This window comes from Ambystoma mexicanum, chromosome 8 (genome assembly GCF_040938575.1).
Source record: "Ambystoma mexicanum isolate Mex_15411 chromosome 8, UKY_AmexF1_1, whole genome shotgun sequence".
Taxonomy (NCBI): domain Eukaryota; kingdom Metazoa; phylum Chordata; class Amphibia; order Caudata; family Ambystomatidae; genus Ambystoma; species Ambystoma mexicanum.
Window position 1 is genome coordinate 1,643,794,802 of NC_090929.1, and position 15,687 is coordinate 1,643,810,488.

Below are 15,687 nucleotides of genomic sequence, written 5' to 3' on the forward strand. Positions count from 1 at the left end.
AAAGGGACCTAAATATTTCAGCTCAAGTTTTCTGGGAAGTGATCTTGTAGGTAAAACATGCAAGGAGAGCCACATCCTATTGCCACCCGACACTGTGGAAAAGGTCTACAAGATCCTTATTACCTTTATTACAAGTTACAACATCCTTTGAGGTCACAAGAGCCAATGCTAGTGACCACAACCCGCTGTCAATGACATGATCTCCGACCTCTCCACCTATCGCACAGACGCAAATCCAGTTGGAAGCCAACTCACAAGTGACCAAGTTAAAACTGTTGTCAAACTCAATACAAGATTTGGAGTCGAGATACAATGCCATGACCCATACAGATTGTCTAAAACAAATGGACTATCTTCCTCTACTCACGGTGTACAAGAAAGCGCCCACCAGAAAACATCGCTCAGGTGTACATACAAGGCACGCCTCTGATAAAATCCTAGTGGACAAAAGACGAGAATTGACGAAAATCAAACGGAAAGTAAGAACATCGAATACACTGGCTGCATCCATCGAGGCGACCATAGCAACGAAAAAATATAAAATATGGCTTAGAGGTCATCACCTGAAGCAAGACGCCGAAAACATCCTAAAGGCAATTAGTGGTCATAAGGTAAGAACATTTTGGACTCTGCTGAAAACCACATCTCCAGCCTTAGAAAACACAATGCTAAATTGTATTGGCGGCCAAACTTGGACCTTGTACTTCAAGAATCTGTTTCAATGCCTGGCCAATAGTCTTAGTCCAAGTCCAAGTGTTAGATGACCAAGACGAGTTAGCCGAGCGGATCACAACTCTAAACAACTCTAGAGCCCAAGGGCTGGATGGAGTTACATACGTGGACTTAAAAACCTGTCCAAACGAATGGTCAAAGCTCCTCAGTAAAATCTTCCGGAGATGTGTGGATTTAAAACCATTCCGCCTTCATGGAAATCAGCAACAGTGGTCCCGATATTTAAGAAAGGCAACAAGTGCGACCCGGGCGAATTACCGCCCAATTGCGCTGTTAGACTCAATAGGGAAAGTCTTCAGCGCCCTGCTGTTGGTAAAATTCAAAGAATGGGCCAAACACGCACCATGTGATGACTACCTCCAAACAGGCTTCAAGAAGAACTTGGCAACAGCAGCTAATATTCTCTTGTTAAATGTTTTAAAGAACAAGATCCTAGAAGGAGGTCCACCCGTATTCATTGCCTTTATAGACCTAACTCAGGCATTTGACAGAGTGGACCGATCTCATCTGTGGACAAAACTCTCGCCTTGGGACTGAAAGAGCACATTAAAGCTCTCTACACTGACAGCAATATGCGAGTGCGCCTAGACCATCACATGGTTTTATCATCTGTTATTCCAACGTCAAGGGGCGTGAAGCAAGGGTGTCTGCTTGCACCGGCACTCTTCCTGGCATACTTAGGGGTTCTTAAAGACTCAGACGCTGCAATTTGAGAATTCCCACCTAAATTGAGCAAAACACCTATGACCCGCCTACTGTACCCAGATAATCTCATCTTACTTGACCACACCTCAATTGGCCTACAACGTCAACTCAACAATTTACAGCAATACACTCGGATAAACAACCTAGAAATAAATGAGAAAAAGACCAAGTTCACGACGCTGGAAACAATAAACAGAAAACAAGAGAAAATGTGCCTTTGCCTGGATGGTAATCCCATTGAAAAGGTACGGGACTTTAAATACCTGGGGTCACGCTTGATAGCACGAAGCATGAAACAGCAATGCAAAGCACCTTCAGAGACAAAACAAATAAACTGGTGGCACAAGAAAAAGCCATAGATAAAACATGTGACTGTTTCTCCATGGTACCAGTGTTGGACTTTTATAAAAATGAAGGTGGTCCCCTCATTGACATGTGGGGCCGATGCGATGCTGAACATACCTATAGAAATCTGGCCGAAACTTGAAGCTCTATTCTGGAGAAAAGTTCTTGGCTTGACAAACTCTACCCCGGTGGCCTCAATTCGCAGGGAACTAATCTTACTCTCTCTGCATGGAATGGTCACATATACCATATTGGTGCTTTTCAGAAACTGCCGGATGGCAGCCACTCCTTCAATTTAAAACTTGATAAACCAGGAAATAGAGGCATCTAGCTGTAAAAAGCTTACATCCTGGAGAAGGTCAAATGTCGCAGTGCTCCAGTCAATCGAGTGCGATGAAGAGGAGTTGTTTCGCAACCCTGGTAGAATCCCAAAAAAACTTAAGGAGCTAGATTGGATATGTATGCTGGAAGCAGCGACCAGTAACAAATTGATGACTCATCTCCTAAGCAACACAAGAAAACTTAATGAGCTCCAGAGCTACATTAAGAAATTTCCAAGTAGACAGGGACGTGACTTCCTTTTGCAAGTCCGGCTTAACTTGCTCCCAACTAATGAAATGCTGGCTATCAGAGGCCTTTCATCAACCAATCTTTGCCCGCTTTTGTAAAACAACTACTGAAATATAAACCATTCGACATCTGCTTCTCCAGCGCCCGGGCAACCAGCAGATAAGAGCACGATACCCGAACCACATCTTCTCGAACTTCACGCTGATGAATTAACCTACATGTTGGGCCAGATTTAGTGGAGACAAAACGCAGAGGTTACTTGCGACTTATCCTCCAGTACGTTAAATTCCCTACAAGTCAATCCGGTCCTCCGTTGACCTACAAAGAGATCAGAGACACTGTCCAGGGTGAACTTTTGAATTAAATTGACTCGTCGCTAAAAGCTGACATTTTGCTTTCTCAAACTTTAACTTTGTTGAGAAAGAAAACTTGTTTACTCGTTGTACTTCAAAGAACAGGAAACGAAACGAATGTATTATTTTGTAAACATATTCTTTCGATTAAATACAAATAAAAAAATAAAATAACAAAAAATAGGTCTACAACATTTAACCATGTGCAAACTCACCTGGAAATGCTTACATATGCACAAAGATTGTACACAAAGAGTGGCAAAAATAATGGCATGAACAGACAAAGGGGGTAAGGATTAAGGGTCCAATCCATACATACAGAAAAAAGGGGAACAGTGAATGGAAGACGGGAATGCGCTTTTGCAAGTTAACTTTGCAGTGGAAAGTAGGGCTTTCCAATTGGACTGTGTAACATTAGCAAAGCATCTTTAATACTGAGCAAGGGTCTGATTGAACCTCTCGGTTTGGCTGTTCGTTTCAAGATGAAAGACAGATGACAAGGCCCACTCAATACCTAACATTCTACACAGAGCACACCAACATTTTGAATATATTCAGAGCGCCATTCAGAGATGATTTTATCATCCAGGCCGTTGAGCCCAACTACACGTGAGAGACACTTTAGACATAGTTGGAGCAGAAGCTGTCACAGAAAATTCTAGAAAATGTGCCATTTTAGAAAATGAGTCCCTATCTATCCTAATAAAAGTATCCCATTAAAAAATAGGTATATTACTAATAAAAGTCAGTGGATAGTATCTCCCAAAGTTTAGTGGGTATTTCTAGTGGTTGCACCAGACCAAAAGAGCCTTGACATGGTAACCTCTCTTGAGCGGACATGGCAAGCAGACAATCTTCTTAGCACCTTGATTTAAGAGGAGCCGCCAATACTGTCAAGAAAGAAACTTCTGGGTCATGATCTCTCCTATATGACCTGCCAACAAAGAGCCGTGGAACATTGGAAGGCTCTTGGATTCATAGAAATAAGTCCTCTGGACTTTGTTTAAATTCTCTTTATCGGATGGGGTCACGGACGGAAGACGATTAGAATCTTGGGGCTCTCCCTTAATGTCGTTCAGGAAACAGGATAGCATGCTAAACTGTTCTGAGGTAAACATTGGTTGGGAGCATGGCGCATGGGAACCCAAGACTTCAAGACAGCGGTGTAAAGTGCATCAGCTAAGGTGGTTTTAGAATCTGCTTTGTAAGTGATCTTGAATGCATACTGGGCAAACACATACGCCCAGTGGGCCTGTTAGATGTAACATCATTCAGTGGCCTGAAGAGCCTGTATTCCTATGGTTGGTGTGAAACCCAGAATCAAAACCTGAACCCAACAACAAGTCAACAAGGGTCACCACTGTTCAAAGGCCTCTTTCATATCCAAGAGCTCTCTTTCCAACCCTGAATAATGTTTCTTATAAGGGATTTATTGCCAAGTAATATAGAAAATAGGACGTTTAAGACCAACTTCTTGTAACTGAAGTAACCCATCTCAAATAACCCTATCAGAGGCATATGTTCTAGATATGATCTGATGAGTTTAGACACAAAATGCAAGCCTGTGTGTAGTCTTGTTTTTATGTCTTGTTAATTGGAAAGGGAACACAGCTCTTGTTTTAAGAAGGCTTTTCTCTACAGTATGCATAGGGACGTTCTTTATACATTTGCGATACAAATTCACAAAACCAAAGACGCACTTTGTTTGTTTAACAACTGTAGGTGAAGGCCAATCTAACACAGGTGATACGTTCTTGGGGCTCACGCGTAAGTCACCGGGAGATAAGACACACAATAGGTATTGTACTGAAGGTTTGTCAATATGACGGTTATTCGCTCTCGTTCTGTGAAAGGTTGTACGCAAATGTCTCTGATGAGGAGAATACCAGAAAGTTGTGAAGATACCACCAATGAGACATGGGCCTCATTATGACCCAGGCGGTAAATTACCGCCTGGGTCATACCCTTACCACCATGGTGTAAACTACGTGGTAAACTACGTTTACACCATGGTGGATGGCGGATTTACCGCCCCATTCCAAGGTGAGTGGGGCGGTAAATCCCCATTTCCCATTTTCCCTTCCCCATTCCCATTTTTGCCCCATAGGGCATAATGGGAGTGGGGAAGGCACTAATTATGCCACCGTAAATTATGGTGGTGTAATTAGCACCATGGTCCCTTAGCGCCATGGATTTTAACGCCTGCAAAAAGCAGGCGTTAATATCACCATGGCGCTAACGGACCTTGTAATCAGGCGTTAAGGGTTGGCGCCATTTACGGCGCCACTAACCCCTTAACGCCTGATTCGTAATGAGGCCCATTAAGCAGATCAGAGGAGATGGAATCCATAAATGCCTGAATTATAGCCAGGGCATTACAAAGACCAAATGGCTCTACTAGGTATGATATGATATGATAAGTCATTTATTACGCACCTGTACACAAGTGTTTCTCGGTACTCAAAATGACCAAAAGGGGTAAGGAATGCTATTTTTCTCCCGTGCCCGCAGCGGATCCCGCACAGGTGACAACCCCCGTGCAAATCCAGCTTTGTGAACAAGGTGGCATGGCAGACTGATTTTAGGCTGTCACAGATCAGTGGTAATGGGCAACCATCTCGCACAGTACACTTGAGGCAGGGTCTTAAGTCCCCCGACTTCTTCAGCTCGATGACCACATAGGCTCCATCTGGAGATCAAGAAGGACACATTGGACAATTTACAAGATTTTCATTTGGATGAGTGATCCACACCTGGCTTTGCTGGAGGACCAAATGTACCGTGAGAGCTTTCTATGGTGTAACAGGCTGTCCATGAAGGTTGTAAGGACTTTTCGTGCGAGACAAATGTGGAAATGAATCAAGGAAAAAGGGCCCATTCTGTTCTATTTCTAAACTTTCTGAGACACACATGCAATATTTCAGAAAACCGTAATGAAAACATTACCCAATATAGGTTAGAGAAGAGTACCTGAGGCCTGTTAACAAACAAATATGCAGAGAACATGACCCCAAGCTTTGAATTTAGCACTGACAAGTAAGTATCTGCAACTTCAATATCTGCTTTTCCCAGCTTTCTGAAAGCAGAAAGGTTGCAGGTACAGCCAAGGGCAGCGGTTCTGTAGCACAGACTGTGGAGTGGGTTCAGATTAAGTGACAACCTTCTTCCACCCAAAATGCAAGTACCTGAGACCTGAGCCTGACTCCAGGCAATAGCTCTACGGGTACGGTGGAAAGTAGGAAACCTTGTGCCTAATTAGAGTATGCTTGGGAATAGTGGGGAATTGTGAGGAGTAATCCCACTCAGCAACATAATATCCTGCACGGTGTTGTGTCATGTTTAATTTTAGAGCACACAATCTTAGAATACACTGATTGCCCAAAATCAGAAGACTGCACTGATTTCAATCCCTACCAGTGGGAGTATTTTCAAAACCAGCACTAGTGTGGGGTTCATGGAAGCCAATCCAGTGAACCTGCAAAGGCTTTTCAAACTCATGGTCACCCCGATATCTTTCTTGGTAACGATGCTGAGCGGTCAGGCTCAGCATTAGGAAACCAGGCGTTTGGTGTGAGATGCCATTCACATGCTTGTCCAGCAGAACAGCGGTCAGACTTTGGTCCCAGGCAGGTCCTTCAGCACGATGAAGAATGACATCAGCAGGGTGAAGAGGTCTTTACAGTGCAGGGAAGATGCCCACAAGGTCTCCACTCCCAAGACTAGAAGGCGTCCATGCAACAAGGCAGTCCAGCTCCAGGAGGATGCAGGTGAAATGCAACACTGCCGCTCTTCTGAACCCTGAGAGTGTGAGGGCTGCAAGCAGGACTTCAGAATGGTTGGTCCCACTGGTCCAAAAAGGAAGGCATTTGGTTCCGGTCTCCCAATTCAATAAGAACGCAAGACTTCATGAGAGGTGACTGGCTTTGCCAATGCTGGATGATGCAACGGTCCTCTAGGGTTTCTCTAGTCTTCCTTCAGCTTTGCATACTTGGATACCATGTTTGACTCTGCAAAATGGCACCAGGTCATCGCCACTTATCCTAGATCTGAGCGTACCTTCAGCCCTCCAATAGAAAGGACCGTCAGCCATTTACCTCACCGCTGCCCCTAACAAGCCATCAACTTGGCTGGAATGTAGAGCGGGAACCACAGCCCCAACCCCTTTCCAACCAGCTCTGACATCACCATCTTCTTGCAAGAATTCCATGAAGATGCACACCCTGTTAATGCAATCTCTGAGCCGCGCGGGCAGAGCGGAAGCCAACCTAAATGATGGATCCAAGAACACTGCTTATACCATGGGTTGAGCCTTTTTGAGTATATGGTAGTCAAAAAGGCATTATTAAGGTGAAAACTAAGGTGCACGGCATTGCACCTGGAAAAAGAGCACAGAAATCAGTTCCCTGTTCCCTGTTTTGGACACAGTTAAAAAGTAACACAAAGTCTATTCAGAGAAAAGAAAATGGGGCACACTTAAAGTGGCTTGTGCTGCCATTTAAAAGTCAAGGTGAAGAACCAAAGGCGGGACTTCTTTCTATGCTAGTGACCAATGTGGCTACCCACTGCACTGTAAAGAATATGAGTGGAGCAGGCAAGTGAGCCTAAAAATACCTCACTCAAGCCAAAAACCAGTCAAAGTCCAAATCAGAGCCGAAATAATGGGGGTCCCATTGAAGTCAATGGGAAAAGTTGCAAAAAGGAAACACCTTTCCTTAAAGCTTAGAGTGTTGTCCAGTCCCTCTTTTTCAATGCCTTTCTATTTCAATCAAGATCTCGGAGTATGTTTGACTACGATCACAAGGCCACGCTGCAATGAATCCCTCCCTCACCCAACGCTGACTGCCTTCTTTCTTGCGAGCCCACAATACACTTATCCAAGATCACACCACACAACACACACCATAACGAATTAATGTATCTCCCTTGGCTGAAAGATGTCTCTCCCTTTTAATGTGCTTACTGTTTTCCCTTTCTCCTCATGAACCACAAGAGCTCAGTTGCCAAGGATCACAAGGCAGCGCTGCACTGAATTCCTCCCTTTCCACGTGCTGATTGCTTTCCTTTACGCCCCATAAATAGAATAGCTTTGAATCTAGACTTTGCCCCAATTCATAAGGTGCTGCTTGCTGTACTCAAGAACAACCCACCCCCTCTGATGACGCTGTCTAATTTTAATATCTGTCGTGCTGTGCTTTACATTTAATATCAAACTTCACCTTTTGTTCTTTTTGTTGAGGCCTAATGAGTACTGTTCTCCTGTGTAACTGTGATTGATTGTTTTTAATATGGGATGGATGTTTTGTTATGGAGATGTGTTTACATTGCAGTTTGACTTAAACAATACCATGTTCAAAAGTCAACTGTGTGACAAGGGGTATCACAAGTACATCATCAAAACTGAAATATAATCATCTTAAAAATATACACTTTCTGTGGGTCTATTATCTGTGTGGAGTTTGAGCAGATATCCGTCTACGGATATATGTAAGTAGTGTATGTTTAAGGAGATTTTAAAAAAAGTTGCCACTGTAACTTCAGGAAATGCCTTTTAGATAAGGTCAAGTTGGCAGGCGCTTGCCATTTGTTTTTTGGCCCAAAATCGAGGTCTGAGTAACCCTGTCCGAAGTGGTGAATGCAACCTTCCCCAGAGCATAAAGACCATAACACTCGCTAGACGGCAAAGGGAAGAATCGCTAACAGGCCGTCTCCTTCCACGGCCAGACCCTCTGGAACTCAATCCCAGCAGAGGCTCAAAATGCCCCGACCGTCCTCCAGTTCTGCAAAATACTAAAAACGAGTCTCTTTCAACAATACCTGCCGGAGGAATAAAAATACCTCTCTCCCGCCACCAACAGTATTGCGTTACTCTATAAAATACTACGCCCAACTCTGGCACAATGCTGTTGTGAAGCGCTCCTCTGCTCTTGAGTTAGGTTTGCGCTATAATCAATACAAATAAAAATAAAATGTGTCAATTGGGGATTTTGTTTTCTTCTCTTCAATGTATAATTCTTTTTTGTTTCCTTTTGCTTTGACCACTTGGTAAAGTTTAGAGAGTAAACATTAGAAGAGGTCATCACTTCATTCTAAAGCTCCTGTGACTTGGAGGGCCAGATTTCGCCGGTGACTTGTGTCTACTGAACCCTAGCTCTAGATATTGGGCCTCATTACCAGTCCAGCGGTAGCCGTGCCAGTAAAACCAGCAGGCTGCCGCCGGACTCGTGGGGATTTATCGGCTCGTGACTTGCCGGAATCACCGGGGGATTACAGCCCCGGTGGTCTGGTAATTCCGGACCCGGAATTCTGTTACTCCCCATCCCATAGGACTGCACGGGAATGGGGGCAGTGGAAAAACCAGCACCATGCGGTATTGGTGCCGGTGTTTCCACGTCCATGTGCGACCGGTGGCATTACACCCGCCAGGTCAGACCTGGCGGGTGCCGGTGCAGTTTTACCGGCACTGTTAAATCCAGACCGGCTAACTCATAATGAGGCCCGTTTACTTAGAACCAATGTGTCCATGTCAGAGAGAGTGAACATTCACCCAAAATGGAGAACAGCATCTGGAACAAGGTCTATCTGGCCAAGAGGGGTTGGTGGGATTCCAGCCATTCAGCTGGACACAAACTGTGCAGATTTGGCTGTGACTCTCAGCTTGTTAAATGAAAAGGAGACAGGGCTCGGATAGGTTGCCTTGCAATGAAACCATTTTCCAAGCAGTATCTATGGCACAATCCCTATGTGACCGATAATTTAAAAGTTGGGGGTTTGAGCCCACCCTGGGATAACAGAAACTCAGCTAAAGAGATAATGCATAGTTAACAAACTATTCTCATCTTCATGAGGTTTATAGCTTTCATATAAATAAGTTGCTTAAACCAGCATTATTCCTTGGGATGTAAAGATATAGAGCGTTGTCCAACTCCAGGCCTCAAGGGCCGGATCCATGTCAGATTTTTATGATACCTCTCATTAATATTCATGAGATAAATTTGCATACAATAATTTTAAATGTATGCACATTTTTCCTCATGAGTATGAATGAGGGATATATTGAAAACTCGTCAGGTTTCCGGCCCTCGGGGCCTGGAGTTGGACAACAGGTTACCCCCCCTGGTCCCCAAAAGCGAGATGTTGTTTCTAATTTTTTTTTAAAAACCTCTCACAGCGGGGAAACAGAGGGCCCAGTTCTGGGACAGCCCCGGCAAAACCTGAACCTCTGGTCACCCCGTAACTAGGCATACACCACTTCTGTGATATGTGGGTGGGGGAAAGAACCAGACACCTTTCTGTTTTGTCGTCAAGGTGATCTGCAGTATGTGCCTATGCTTTTGGTGGCTCTTGGTGACTTTGTCTCAAATGCACCACAGGTGGCCTTGATGACTGTTCAGTGCACTTCGTAGCACCATCTATTCAGGTGTGGGTGTGAGGCTGTGCCCACAACTGCGGCATCATGAGGCGTTATTCTAGTAAATTAGATGTGCTTCTTGCCCACTTACACTGCCTTGAATTCATAACAATGGCAGCAGGCACTATACAAATATCAAATAACGTAATATAACATCACTTGTTCACTGGTGCAATTTGTCTCTGCATTACTACAGTACTCGGCATCTTTCACTTTCAAAGCTGTCTGCCATCAGCTTCTAAAGCGTATTCTGCCCCTGAGGCTTGTTACACAGGGATGTACACCCTGCATGGAGGGCTTGGGGTACAGACCATACCATACCTGCCTACATTTGGAAAATCAAAAACTGTGTGATGTTGTTCACACCCACAACTGTCAAAACTATACCCCTTAGTGTTCAAAGTCTCACCCACCTGCCAAGCCCCCAGCTTAAAATGTATTTCTGAACTCCTTCCTGTGAAAATGCAATTTTATTTATATATATTCATTTTATTTTATTGGACATTTGTATGGCGTCCATACACACGTTTTTCCAGGCGCCACAGGAAACAATGGGGGCGGAGGGGACAAGGGAATCATGAAACACACACGGTTATATTGGCCTTGTGACAATCCTACAATGCAAGTTCTTGAGAAGGTGGTAAATGCAGGGGGTGAGGAGGTAGAGGGAGAAGTGCAGCAGTGGAGTGCCCCCAGGGAAGGTGGGTGGAGAAGTGCTAGGCAGGCCAAGGTGGCAAGTGCCAGGGGAAGGGGGGAAGGGAGTGCGGTGGGCCGTGTAGACCAAGTTGGGCTAGTCAGGGAAATGAGGCCCAAGGCAAGTGCTGGCAAAGGATGCAGGGGGGAACTGAGGGGGTTGGTCTGGCCCCCGTATGACTCAGAAGGGACCAGTCCCCAGTGCCCAGATGTAGCGGCAGATGGAGAGTTAGCACAAGAGATTGAGAGGGAAGGAACAGGAGAAAAGGAAGGTCTTATGAGGTTTCCAGAACTTTTGAAGATCCGGCGCAAGTCTGATGGAGGAAGGGAGACTGTTCCAGATGGAGGAGCCAGCCGAGGAAAGGGATCTACCTTCCACTCTCTGCTTGACCTGCAGAGAGTTAGAGCCAGAGGACCAAAGGATTCTGGCTGGGAGGTATTTAGGGAGGGAAAGCCGGATGTAAAGAGGTCCCAGGCCCCAGACTGCCTTTTGGATGTTGCAGAGGGTCTTGAATTTGATCTTTGCAGTAATCGGGAGCCAGTGGAGAGATTTTAGGGCTGGAGAGATGCGGTCGCTGGGCTTGAGGGTAAGGATAAGTCTTGCAGACCTATTCTGGATTCGCTGGAGGGGACGAAAGTGAGGAATTAGGCTGATTGAGTAAGAGGCTGTTGCAGTAGTCTAGCCTAGAGAGAACCATGGCTCTGGAGACATCGAGCTTCTGGGGGAAGGTGGGAAAAGGTAGAATGACCCTGAGAAGGTGGAGTGAAAGTTGCACTTCTTGCATGGTTTGTGATGTGTGAAGAGAAAGAGAGAGATGAGTCAAAGATGATCCCTAGGTTTTTTGCCTCACCGGTGGCTGAGGGGATGGGACCTAAGGAGTCTAGCCAGAGGGTGGTTGGGAAGCAAGGAGCAGGCATCCCAATGAGTAGGATCTCTTTCTTACTGGCATTAAGACAGAGATCATTGGCAGAGCACCATGCCTGAATAGCAATCAGGCTGTCAGGTGTGAGGGAGGAGGAAGAGGAGGAGGTAAAGGATGGCAGCTGAAGGGAGAGCTGTGTGTCACCTGCATAACACTGGAAAAGAGGTGAGAACACGGAGATCAGGTAGGCCAAAGAGGCTAGGTAGATGTTGAAGAGCAAGGTGATAGAATGGAGCCCTGAGGGTCACCATCGGTAGAGAGTATGATGGAGAAGATACAAGGGCCCTCATTACGACCCTGGCGGAGAACCATGGTGCAATTTGCACCATGGTCCATGGCGCTAAGCTGCCAATTCCGCCATGGTGGTTGGCGGACTTACCGCCCCATCCCGACCTTGGCAGGGCGGTAAATCCCCAATCCCCATTTTGCCCTTCCCCATTCCCATTCTTGCCCCATAGGGCATAATGGGAGTGGGGAAGGCGTTAATTACGCCACCGTAAATTACGGTGGCGTAATTAACAACAAGTCCCGTAGCGCCATGGATTTTTCCGCCTGCAAAAAGCAGGCGTAAAATATCACCATGGCGCTACGGAAACTCGTAGTCAGGCGGAAAGGTACGCCATGCTTTATGCCGGCGTAAATCCCCTTCCGCAAGGGTCGTAATGAGGGCCAAGGACTCATTTGCACTTATTTGAAATGGAGATAAGTCAAGCCAGTTCCCTCTCTGTGATGCCCGGGGTATCATGAGGATGATTGGTTAACTGTGTCAAAGGCAGATGAAAGATCGAGAAGGATCCGAACAGAGGGAGAGTTGGAATCCAGGCAGGAGAGTAGGGGCCTCGTTACAAGTCTTGCGGTCTGGAAATAAGGCTGCCGGTAGCAATATACCGGCACCCTGTCCTGACCACCACACCAAACGTCTACCTGCAGGGGCCGTTGCGCCTGGCAGGTCTGACCTGTGGGCGCAACAATCCCGGTAGACAGACTTGTCACGGAAGCACCTGCAGCATTAGCAACGGTGAAGTGCTCCTGTCTCCCCACTCCCACGGAGCCCTACGGGACTCCACGGGAATGGGGAAAAACATTTTGTGGTGCCTGACTGCCCGATCCGCCGGGACTTGTAACATCCCGGTGGCACCTGGATATCAGTTTCCGGAAAAGTGTTACAAGTCTGGCAGCAACACACCCTACAACCGGACTGGTGATAGTGGAGTTTGGTGTGGAGGTTCAGTTGGGGAATGACCAGCTTCTCCATGATTTTGCCCAAGAATAGGGTGATAGAGATAGGGTGATAGTTAGCCGGGCAGGAACGGTCAGTAGACAACTTTTTTAGGAGACTGTGCGCAAGAGATTACTTGGGGGGTTGAGAGAAGGAGCCAGTTGCAAGTGAGTGGTTACAGAGGCCAGTCAATGCTGGAGCAAGAGAGATGATGTTGTCCTTGATGGTTCTGGAGGGGCAGGGGAGAACCTGTTTAGAGGACACTTTTGTAGAGTGGATGACTCTAGAGATCTCATCTTGCTCAATGGGAGGGAAAGCGGAGAGTATGGGGGAAGGGGGGCCAAGGGAGTATAGAGAGGGAGTGAGGAGGTGGAGGGGGGGAGCAGATGCAGAGAGGACAGGATATACAAAGTTCTGGAGGAGAAGTGGGCTGCCAGTGCAGAGCAGAGTGCCTGGGAGGGGGAGGGGGAGGGGAAGAGGAGACTGCGGTAGGATTGGCAGGTTCCTTGCAGATTTTAAAAACAGTTCAGCTACGTTGTTGGTGGCTCCAGAGATACGGTCTTGGACATGAGGCCTCTTCTTGGAGAAAATGGAGAGATCATATTGCCTTTGGGGTAGGCGGCAGGCCAGTTTGTCAGAGGATGAGTTAGATGCCAGCCACTTCCAGTCTGCAGCTTTGCACTTGCATTTCAAAATGGCCAAGTCAGAGTCATACCAAGAGTTGCATTTGGAAGCCGGCTTCATGCAGATCCTCATGCCAGGGGTAAGGATATCCAGAGATTTGGAGATACAGAGGTGGAGGTTAGCAAGAACAAAGTAGGAGGGAGAGTCTAATGAGGGGGGCAGAGGAGGGATGAGGTAAGAGACAAATGCAGCAACTGGCACTTGCTTCATTGGTCAAATGGCAGAAAAGGAGACTGGCATTGCAGGTAGATGCATCAAGGGACAGGGAAGGTCAAGGTGAGAAGAGAGGAGAGAGTGGTCAGACCAGGAGAGAGGGATAATGAAACAGTTAGAGAGAGGGATGTCTGTTGAGATAAGAATATCAAGGGTATGTCCGGCTGAGTGGGTTGGGCCAGAAGAAAGGACAGAGAGGGAAAGAGTGTCGCAGAGGTTGCAAGAAGAGGGCAGTGGCCCAATCAAGAGAGTCAAGATGGATGTTGACGTCCCCAAAGAAGATAAGTTTGGGGGAAGAGGCAAGGAGAGAGGGGGACAGATCGGCCCATTTTGAGAGGAAGAGGGAGGACGGTCCGGGGGGTCTTTAGATGGTAGAGAGAGTAAGAGAGAAAGTAGGTGAGACAGCCTGCAGACTAGGCTTTCAAAGGATGAGTAGGTTTGAGTGTGGATTATGGAGGCAGGAACCCACTCGGGGAGGATCAGAGCCACTCCACCACCAGCCCATAAGGGCCTGGGATTGGACAGGATCTTGTAGCCTACAGGGAGAAGAGTGTCAAAAGCATTGACTGAGCTGGCCTTGAACCACATCTCAGTGAGAGAAAGGACGACAAGTTCAAGGTCTTCAAAGAGGTGACAGATGTCAGAGGCAAGTTTGATAGCAAAGCGAGAATTGAGGGTGGATAAGTGAAGCTGATTGCCCCCTTTAAGAGTTGTGAGGGGGGCACATGTGTGAGGGGCCATCACTGGGGGCAAGAGGGCAGGGAGGATGAGGGAAGACTAGGGATGAAAGTTGAAGAGAAAGGACAATGCCTGTCAAGAAGACAGCGATTGGGCTGAGAGCCCTGGGCCATGATAGTGCCATTATGATAGACATGTATGGTGCATTTGGAAGATGCAAAGTGCCCTAAGAGCACTTCCCATCTGGTGCCGCGAGTAATGAGAGAGGAGGAGAAAGGGGAGAGGGCAGAGACCATATGAAAGGTCCATAGGTTAGTAGAAGTGTAGAGGGGGTCCCAAGCATGACCCACACTCAAATTGTTCATTTTGAAGTACCTGGAACTTTCACGACGAAATATGTGACGTACGATGAGCAATTAAACCAGCAGAGCACCGCAGTGGTGTTCGTACCAGTACCTATCAAAAGAACAGCACCTGTTGAAGTACCGACCTGGATAGTAAGGTATCCATTGACAAAGCCATATCAACAAATAAAACAAAATGAAGAATATCAGAGCACAGTCACTGAAGAACCTAAAAAGATCCTGAAGTAAGACGAATGGTGACGTCACAAGAACCCGGACGGACTCACATACAGAAGATATGACGACCTGCGACTGACAAAAAGAAATGAAACACCATGGATAAGTGCCATCCTGAGTTTAAGGTGAAATGAGTGATGTCAAATGTAAGAAGCTTATGCCACGAGCATGATGAAGATATGCAGCCTTTTTACAAGTGTACATATGCTTGGAACCACAAGAAAGCTAAGAAAATCGTGCGGCTTGCTTATGCTTAGTAGTAAAATAGGTTGCGGCAAGCACCACCTATACATATCTAGCTCAAAAAGGAGCATTTTACATAAGCATACTTCCACTATGCACAAGAGCAGAATCAACCAAATGTTACTAAAGGTCTCAGGAGAGGAGATCCTCAGCACGAAAATCAAAAACTAAAGATAGAGAGAAACTCGGACGCATGCAAATCGTGCCAAGAAGCCAAGGTCATATCGCCTGAAATAGACCAACAGTAGATACAATTAATGAAGCAAAGAACAGAATATCCTGTTCAGAGAGGTCAAGATAAGCTGCAGAAGGCAGGTGGTGAGCAAAACAAAATCAAATA